Consider the following 10,064-nt stretch of genomic DNA (forward strand, 5'->3'; position numbering starts at 1 on the left):
TTAGTGCTGTTCTTGGTGTTTCTGATCTTTGAACAGTCTAGTAAATAGGCCAGAGTTAACATATCAGTGTTGGTGAGTCAATCAGTTCTTTGGGTATAGTTTCACACTGTCTCCAAATTAAGTAGGCATTGCATCACACTGGCTTATATTAAATATTTTTTCCACAGCTCTTTAAAGTATAAAAACAGGGGTTTGTTTTGCTTTAGATTATTCCAGAGCAGAGTTCCATGGGAGTGGATCCATTTTGTAAATATAGAAGACATGGAGTCCCATACACTTCACTGTAGTTTTCTGTAGTATGTTGTATCTACTGCCCTTTAAGGGGCAAATACAAATAATTTTTTTTGTTATACATACTGACTACGGTGCTCTGGATTACACCTTCCTGACTTGATTAGTTACGGCTCCATCCTCTCTTCCAAAAGAAAATCCCTATAAATATGTCAAATTACATAGGTAAGTGATTTAAAAAATGTTCTTAAGAACCATTAGGGAACATTTATTTGCAGACAAAGAAGGTCCCCAGTTTTTTCCCTTTCCCTGAACAACTTTAGCACTTACAATAGACACCAGTCTCTTTCCTTTTGCTAGGTTCCATATGGATGCACAGATTCCTTCTCAAAAGTATCCAGCCACAATAAAGTAGTGCTGGGGGGAGAATTTGTTGGGAAAACGCCATCTGTATTTGCAGAGCTCTATAAACGAAGATACCACCAGACTGATACATTGTAGGTCAACTCTTCCTTTCTTTAGGGTCCACTTTTCTGTAACTGAAATCACAAGGCATGAAGTCAATAGATATTTAAACTATTTAAATAGCACCAAGGATAAAGGTCATCCCTCTGATGTGATTTATCTTCACAGCAACCTACCCAAGTCTTGGAAACCACTGCCTTGGAGATAGGAGATTCTGGGGGTTGTATAGATAAGAGGTTGGTATATTCAAACTAGAGATAGCTTTTTCCACAGTGTATTTAAGTAGTTTAGAGCAAGGTCTTAGGTAAAACCAACCAACCAACCAACCAAACAAAAAACCCCACCAATGTTAAATACTCAGAAAAATGCCCACAAAGCTGCAGAGAGTTGTTCTCACTCCCACTGGGCGAGAGGCTGGTGTTTTCCTGAGCCTGTCACAGTAAAGGAGATCAGCAGTCAGGTCTTCCAGTCCCTGCTGTCTCATGGCACAACACTATTTTCAGTCATGCTCCTCGCTTTACTTTTAAGGCAAGAATAATTCTTCTGTGCCCTAGTAGTTCATCCCTGGCCTAAAAAGGAGGGAGACAGCTTACTCCTTTGCAAAACTCAAGCGCAGTTCAGTGAGCCAGGCTAAACAGCTGATCATGCCAAAACAGGTATCCCACACTGCCACTTTCTCCTAACCTACCACACGCTCCCACTGCTTCTCTTATGCTAGACCTGGCATTTGCCAAACTTCTCCATGAGTCCATCAGCTTGCTCAACCAGCTGCACACTAGCCCAGGAAAAAAAACAAACAAAATCTTCTGGAAGTGGCAAACTGGATCACTTAGCCAAAGGTCAATCAAACATGAGAAGTGATGCCAGTGAGAAAAAGAAGGGAAAGCCTGTGGCCCTCTCCAAACATCTCAGGAAACCAGTTCTTAAAGGGGTAGCAGAAACAGGCAACTCCAGCACCACCACCACACTGCCACATGCAAACATGTCAGCAAAAAGCTTGGTGAATAATAAAAAAGTAGTGAAATCAGACAAAGCTAGAGATCAAGGGCAGTATCTCCTTGACTTTCTGTGCACATTACTACACACATGTAAAAAAGAACTGTTCACATGACTTAAAGTTTTGACCAGTCCTATGAATTCTGCTACAGAAAGTCTCATTTTTACTCTATGAAACAGAACTCCAGCTTGGGTAATAGACAGCAATAGCACAATTAAAAAATTCCACCTGAGGCCAGCTCTGTTCAGCAACCAGAGAAGAGGAAGAGAGCTAATTAAAACCATGTTCTCTAAAAATCAGAAGTGGTTAGTTGCACGTACCAGATAGAACCTAGTATCTGTCACAGGCAACTGACCTCAAAACAGAGAAGGGAGCATGGGAGGTGAATGTAGCTACAACAAAACACACAGTCTGAAGAAAAAAGTGATTTAAGTCCTACTAGAATCACAGGTATTTGTGCCTAGGTGAAAAGAACAGCAGACACTGAGCTAAAGTAGATACTAAGGGCACGTTCACGCAATCCTGGCACAGATAGACCTGATGATATAATTGGGAGTTCTGCCTATTTTGAGATCAGTGTCTCAGTAATTTATTAAGTTCTCTTAACCAGTTAGTCCAGATAAGAAGGATTTCATATTAATTAACTACAGGTTTAAACCTGCAAAGGGGCATTCTGTATCTCAGAGACCACCTCACACCTTACAGGAGGGAGCTGGAGGTATCTTTTGAGAGCAAACACAGGGACCATTACTGTTCAATTTTGAGATTTTCCCTGCATTGCTGAAACCTCTATAGGCTGCTCCAGCAGCTGTAAGTTTTGCTTCTACAGCAGTCAGAAAGCTCTTGAATCATTAACATGGGAATATCAGCATTGCTATTACTCCCAGACATTTCTTTCTTCACTTTCCAATGTTTTCTCTGTCCTATCTGTCATTACCTTGTTTTCTCATTTTCCTTTTCATTAAAGACTGTTATTCAAGGGAGGAAATGTAGCACAGTCTGAGAATTCATTCATCATGAATGGAGAGAGACATATACTCCAGTAACTTAAGCAGAGGATCAGGAGCCAGGCTGCTTGTAAGACCTAGCCTGACAGTCTCCCTCTTGGTCTTTGTGCAAGTCATTTAAGGTCAAATACTTTTCCCTTCCCACAGCCAAAAGTTCAGCAGGGGGTCAATTCCTTTGGACAGAAGAGTTACCCCACCAATATTGATGCTCCAACTTGTGTGGTAGCTACACTGTCCTTGTGTGAAGGGCAAACGCTTCCTTTAGGCTTATCCTCACCACAGTTACAACACAGGAGATCATGAGCTCAAATATTTTGTGATCACATCAATGCATAGCATGGCTTTACAAACACCACAGGCAGGGACAAGCTGTGTACACACATCAGCTGGTCACAGCAAAATTTGGCTTGGATGAGAGCCTTCTCCCAGCGTGACTGAAATAAAGCACATTTTTTTTCTGATCTGCTTTAGCTGCAAACTTGTGAGTTTGCAAATATCACACAAACCAGTTCCCAGCAGTAACTAGCGCTGACTGGTTCACCATAGTCATCCATGAAGACAACTCACTGTGGTTGACATCTAGTCACATTTCCATCTCCTTCAGTCTTGTGGCATTGGGATTAAGGAGGAATTTCCACAGAATGGAGGTGTGCAGTGGACAGTGTGTGTGGACTCCAGGTGCAGTCCCCCATGAGCATCCCAGTGTACCTATCAGGTTGCTAAATCTTCTCTGCAGACACATATGACAGAGCAGCAGTGCTTCTTTCATCCTGTTTTAGTTCTCCAACTGGATATAATAAATTTTACTTGCTTAACAATAGAGTTGGAAAAAATAAAATAATTCACTTTAGCATTAATATGAATGTGTTTCTTTTTACCACACAGATGGGCAGAACCAGACAAAGGAGATTCTTCTCAGGAAATGAGCTAGTTAAAAGTAAGTTATGTGAAATTTAACCTAATTCCTGTGGCACCATTTGTTGGATGCATAGACTTGTAGCTAATTTCCCCCTCATTTTTTTTCTCTGGGAAACAGGAGTACTGTTGCTGAATTCAGAGCACCACAAAGTCAGGATTGTCTCTCTGGAAGCTTCAGATTAATGCAGGATAAACAGACTAAATCGGACTTTGGTTCTCCGCTGCATTCCTATCACATACCATGAATACCTGAAGCAGAACAGTAAGGTAACATCAATTCTGTGAAAGGTGCAAGATTCACAATCAGTTCCTATCGCTGATATGCAAGCTGGTACATTTTCAGAGCAATAAGTGTGAAGGAATTTTCTTAGGTGAATAGATCAAGTATGGATTAGATGGAATTAGCAAGATTTTTGTTCTTTGTCCCTCCCACCCTTGCCCCACCCTCCCACCCCCAACCCCAGATATTAGCTTGAGAGTCATTGCTGCACTTTTCTTTCCAGGTTAAGAGAAAAAGCAAACAACCACCTGTCTTTCAAAGCTTCTTAAACCGTCAAGTTTCTTTGTCCAAATGTTCATTACAAGAATTCTGAGCAAACTGAGCATTGTCCAGTACCTTACACCTTCAGTTCATAGTCTCAAAACATGGCAAACATGCCACAAAAAAACCAAACAAAACCACAGAGTAATACCTACATGCCTTCCCCTCCCTTACTCTTGCTCCATGTTCTCACTCTGATGCTATATCACCTCTTCCATATATGCCAAAAAGTATTTGTTTGAATGGATTTGAGCTTAAAACTAACAAAGTAAAAAAAAGGAAGGTCAGCAAACCTGAATCCAGTTCAGTAAAAAGCCATACAGGCATTTTGGCCAGGTTGAAGTACATAATATTTTAGGAAGTGTCAGCTGTAAAATATTAATGAAAATAACTCTCAAAGCAGAGTTATACAGAAATTCCCTGATCTAAACCCCTACACACCGAAAGCTGTATTAAGAACTGAAATACAGGGACTTTTGAAAACTTACTATTTTCCTCCCTTCTAAAAAAATAAGCAGAATCATACTTGTCACCTTCATGAACAAAGGTAGAATCCTACTAAACATCACCCTTCACACTATTTGAAAGAAGGAAGTTTGGGTACAAGTTTAGAGGGCACTGCCCATTCGCTATTCACTCATCACACAGGCATTAAGCAGAATGTGATTTACTTTGCTTTCAAGGCTGAATGAACTGCCACAGAGAAAGGCACCATTACTGTGCGCTAAAAATATCCAAACACGGGGAGCACAGAGGAGTTGGTGCACTGTAAATTCATATTCCAACATATTGCACACTAACTTTCCTGTACAGACAAGCCCTTAGACTAATAGGCACCTGGGAGTCTTCAAGTCTGAGTGCCCAATAAATAAAAAGGCTATTTTATTTTTTTTTATTGGTGCTCTGGAACCAAGCTCTGATGTGCCTACTCAGACAATGCTTCCATTGAAATCAAGTCTTGGTCTATTATTAAATACCATTTCTTTTACAGCTGCAAGCTTTCCAGGTTAGAGGATAGGGATTTCATATCAAGCCAAATCACTAATCTCAGTCCAAAGGGGATTGTGCAAGCATTTATTTTGATTTTATATAAGTACCTAGATACTCCTTGATTCAACAGAATTGCACTGATGCCTAGTGAAGTAAGTCCCCTCATATCTATTAATTCCCAACTCAGATAAATTAAAAAAATAATAATCAAAATTAAAATTTAATCTCATTTTCAAAACTGTTCTGGATTCAGGTTTGTTTGGGACAAAGTTGAGGGCCGCTAAGAAGTTTGAAAATCATTAACACAGCTTTCAGTTCTAGTTTCCCGAGCTTTAAAAGCATAATGGACCCTCAGAGCAGAAAACAGCGTATGTTTAAAGGCTGCACTGCACCAAGTTCATATAGCTCTAATCCTCAAGTTATTCTGAGCTGCTCCCACCAAGCACCAGTGATCTCCCATACCGACAGACGAGGCTTGAGTAGAGTCCATTGAACTCAGTGAAACACCACTACAGAAGAACGTTCACAACGTAATTTATCAGTTCCCCAGTCACAGTGAGAAGTCCTGTTTCAGGTAACCTGGCTACTCATAGCCAGGCACTACTAGGAATTATTTGCAATTCTGTGGAGCTGCAAGGAAGTGACTGCAGAGGTGAGCCCTAGGCTAACAAAACAGACCTGGCCAGCATTTGCTTGTTAGCTCTATCTGCAAGAAGCTGCTCAGATTCTGACACAAGAACCCATTTGCTCCCTTGAGGTACACCCAGCCAACACATGAAGGAAATGATCACTTACATCCATACTATTTTAACTTCTTCCTGCTACACTTTGTTTTTTTCAAATGATGGGTCAATGACAAACATTTTCCTTCTAGGCATTTCACTCACTCACAGTGGTGTTCATGGAAAGTTTGACAGCTTTATCTTCTTTCTCAGCTACTTACAGCTGTGGCTCCACTACTTTGAAGTCAACTCGGATTTGGTTGGAATGAAGTGCAGACATCAGTGGCTTAGTGTGTCACCTGCATTTGTTATCTTGCAGTAGACAATTTAATCAATTATACTTTTTTGTCTAGGCACAAGAACAAGACAAAAATGCTGATCAGCATTTCACAGGATTGTTTCTTTGCTGCTAGCAGACCATTTAACATCCGATAGACCATATAAAAAGGTCTTCCCAGGGGCTTAGAGTGTTTGGGTTGTTCTTTTTATAGTGCAGAAGGTCATTAATGAGCAAGTGAAAGCAGTGTGGAAATAGCTAGACAAGTCTTGAGTTAATAAGAAACTGTCATTCTGCTTCAGTACTTTCTCATTAAGCCTAGCAATGTTCATGTCTAAGGAGACTGATGGTACAAATCTATTTTAATGCCCAGTTTAGTTCCCCACGACTTGAGTCAGAGCAAGTTTACCCCTCCTTTTTTTTTTTTCCATTACTTTTTCAGTTCAGTGATTTTCTGAGGAAAAACACTACATTAATTTTTTTACAGATGCAGCTCAAAAGCTGAAATTCAGATTTTTAAAACAACTAGATATACCTTGACTTTTCTGAACAAAGGACCAACCAGCCCAAATCAAATTTTGCCCTCCAGCTCTTTTAAAATAGTCTATAAAGCTAGTCACCATATTATCATACTTTGCATGTTTTCCTGGACTAGAGTCTTACAACAGCTTTGTTGCCAAGTTTAAGTGTCACACAGAAATTAATTCTGCATTGCTCAAATAGACCTTTAAGTCTTAAGTATCAAGAGTCTCTCATGCTATGTTAACAATGAATCCAGAAAGCCACTTCTTGCTAAGATCTACCTTACAAGAGAAACTATTAACTCTTTAGCTACTCTCCTACACCCCACTTAGATTTGGTACTTCTAACCAGAATCTTAACCAAGTTCACTTGCCTTTATTCTTGCCAGGTATCCTTCCACAAAGGATCAGTTACATGTTTTTCAGTTTTTGTTGCCAGATCCAAGCACTTTCTCTTAAGCAGCTTTTAGCACCATGCTTACTGATCCAAACAACTGATTTAGTAGAAGCTCAGCATCACACAGATCACAAGGAAATGCACTTCACATGCTTAAATTTACACAACAGTGACCTTCACATCACACTGAGTTACCAATTAGCTTGTTACACAATTTATTTAAGTGAAGATATGGAGTAAAACATAACATCCTTGGTGGCCAGTTGCTGATGCTTGGTCACTGCAGAGTCAGTCTCTACATACTATCCCCCTAGATCATGCACAGAAAGCCACACTGGCAGTGATGCAGCATTTGGTAACTCAGGCCTAACTTCAGGCATATGGAAGTTCAAGAGACAAGGGAGGGAACAGATCAGAGCAAAGTTCAACAAAAGAAACTCATGGAAGAGTGCCACATGTTCACTTTTGTACTTTACATGTACAAAACCTTCACGTGTGTATCAGACTAGAACTGCTAACACTGAGTAATGCCAGTTCTCTCCTGCTGTTTTTAACACTAAAGAAAACAGTGTAGTGCATTAGTGAGGGAGTTTCATTCTCTTATCTGTTATTCTCCAGCATTTGTTAGCTAAACCTCTTAACTCTCCCAGCTACCCATTGCTCACACCGGGGAAGTTCCTAAAGCACACCTTTTCACACAGCATGGGTTTCATCTCATAGTTGATTTCTCTTTTCTGAACTCCACACATAAGGAATTTCTTGTTAGTAAGCCCATAACGACTGTACATCCCAGCTCTGAAAACTCCCTCTAGAGCCGTTTCCACAGAACTCATTTTTATTTTAGTTTCTTTTCCTTTTCTTCTCCTTACAACAACCTTCCAAAAAGTCCCTAGATCTTTCAAGGCGAAATACTACTTCCTGCAGCGCAGATACAGTGGTAAGGAGCTGAAGTTGCTGAAGGTTTGAAATCTCAAATCATTAAGGTCATACAAAGGTGAAAAGCATTTAAAGGACTGGAAGAGGTGAGAAAGATAAGATGCATCCCAACATACCAAAAATATTGCAGGATTCCAGTAATGTAAATTATGTAATAATTTAACTGCAGCAAACACACATGCTTTGACTGTGTTTGATTCTTTCTGTAGCTGGTCAGCTCTGTAATTTAAACTTACTACAATATAAAATAATAAGAAATAAGCCTGCAGAAGTAGCAGTGAAAATTCACACAAGGCTTAAGAGCTTTGAAGGATCAAACAGAAATGCAAAAAAAAAAAAAAAATAATAATGAACAGAGCCTCAGGAAGTTTCCTTTTATATATTGTGGTTGTCACTGGAAAAAAGATTCATATTTAAAGACTTCTCTCCATTTTGATATTTTTATTACATAGCTGGCATGATATAGTTTTGGCTTTTCTTAGCATATAATGTTGATTCTGGATACTTGGAGTAGATCTCCTAAAGTCAGTATTTCCTATTTAAAGAAGGAACTCTGGCAAAAGGTAGTTTCCTTGCTCTTCCATCTGCACTTGAACTTTTAGTGACGATTGCAAATTATGTCAGCAAAACCCTGTTTTTCATGCTGCCATCACCGTTTCCTTTTTGCTGTCTCATCAGGGCTGGCCTTACATTGTACAGGGCTCTACGTGCCAGTATCACATACAAGCTGATATCTGACTCCTTCCTCAATTATGATTAAGTCAATATAATCAGCCAGCATGGGGAAACTATGCAGGTGTTGCCTCCTTTTCCGGAGACAGAAAGATACTGGAGTTGTTCTCCCCCAGGCAAGAAACAAGAAGTGAGAGATGCGATTTGTGATGAAATTCAGAACCATGCAAAACTTGCCTGGTTTCAGATTTCATTACCCCTACACTGGAAAGGTCTGGCAAGGTAAGAGATCCTCCCCAATTAAGGACCATATATGACATCAAGAATTCAGAAAGCTTCCAGCATGCAGCAAGGTGAGAAGCTGCAGCTTTAGTCAAGTCTTCTATTGAGATTTGTGCAAGCACTGAAGTCTTACAGAGTTTTGCTCATGGGCCAAGAAGCTGCCAAGCAACTACATGTGCCCCAACAAAAGTAAACAGACCTATTTCAACTTTGCAAATGGTCATGGGTAACAGAAAGCTAGGAATGCTGTGTTCCTTCTTGGGCTTGCAATATCAGTCTTATAGTCAAAAGAAGACTGGTACACACTCTCAGAAGGAAGCTCAGGATGATAGCAACTCCCCCACACTAAGGATGCACCATTTTCAACAGTGCTGACAGTGTTGTAAGTCTCAACAGCAACTGACAACTTCAGGAAGACGGTTCATGCTGTTACCTTGAATTTGATCACCACCACACTTGACATAAGTTCCAAGACTCATAAGCACATGTTTAGTTAGAATTCACATCTCGCTCAGCCCTTTCCTGACCAACATCCCATGGCACATGAGATTTCCCCCACTCTAAAAGCTCTTTGAGACAAGTTCTGCACATGTCCTAGGTAAGTCATTAAAGGCTATACATTGCAGGAAGCATAAAAAAAAAGCAAAGCATGGATTTAAGCCTTCAACTGTTAGGTGATCCTTGTACAACTTTGTCCAGATATTTGAGTCGGGGCAGGGGGGGAAGATCCTTCTCTACAAGAGATCTTTCATCTGCTTAAAAGTTTATGTGAGCTTTCACAGTAACATGTTTCAGTGTTGTGCCCTGACAGCAAATTGTGCCATCTATATGGTTTCACACATATCCTTGGAACAATGGCTCTCTCTACTGGTGCCTTAACATGCTATACCACAGGCCCGGTCTGCAGAGAAAAGCACTGAATACCCACAGCAGGATGGCTTACTTTTTTCAGGGAAAATCCTGCTCTTTCCTCTCCTGGCCTGAGGTTCATTCTTTCAGCAAGTGTTTCCCAAGTACTGTCCTTAAACACACATTGAAAAGACAATCTACTGCTAAAGAATTGCTTACTTTTACAGTTTAATCTTGTACTTTCAGCTGATGCTAGCAA

The 10,064-nt window shown here is 40.2% G+C and overlaps 1 long non-coding RNA gene across 1 annotated transcript; it reads left to right on the forward strand.

The window, feature by feature from the left end:
• Positions 1–3,226: 3,226 nt before the first annotated feature.
• LOC130154500 (uncharacterized) lies at positions 3,227–3,879 on the forward strand. The gene is made up of 3 exons (XR_008823767.1): positions 3,227–3,415; positions 3,586–3,637; positions 3,737–3,879. It is a non-coding gene; the product is annotated as an uncharacterized LOC130154500 (long non-coding RNA).
• Positions 3,880–10,064: the final 6,185 nt, after the last annotated feature.

The sequence above is a fragment of the Falco biarmicus genome, chromosome 8 (assembly GCF_023638135.1).
Source record: "Falco biarmicus isolate bFalBia1 chromosome 8, bFalBia1.pri, whole genome shotgun sequence".
In the NCBI taxonomy this organism is placed as follows: domain Eukaryota; kingdom Metazoa; phylum Chordata; class Aves; order Falconiformes; family Falconidae; genus Falco; species Falco biarmicus.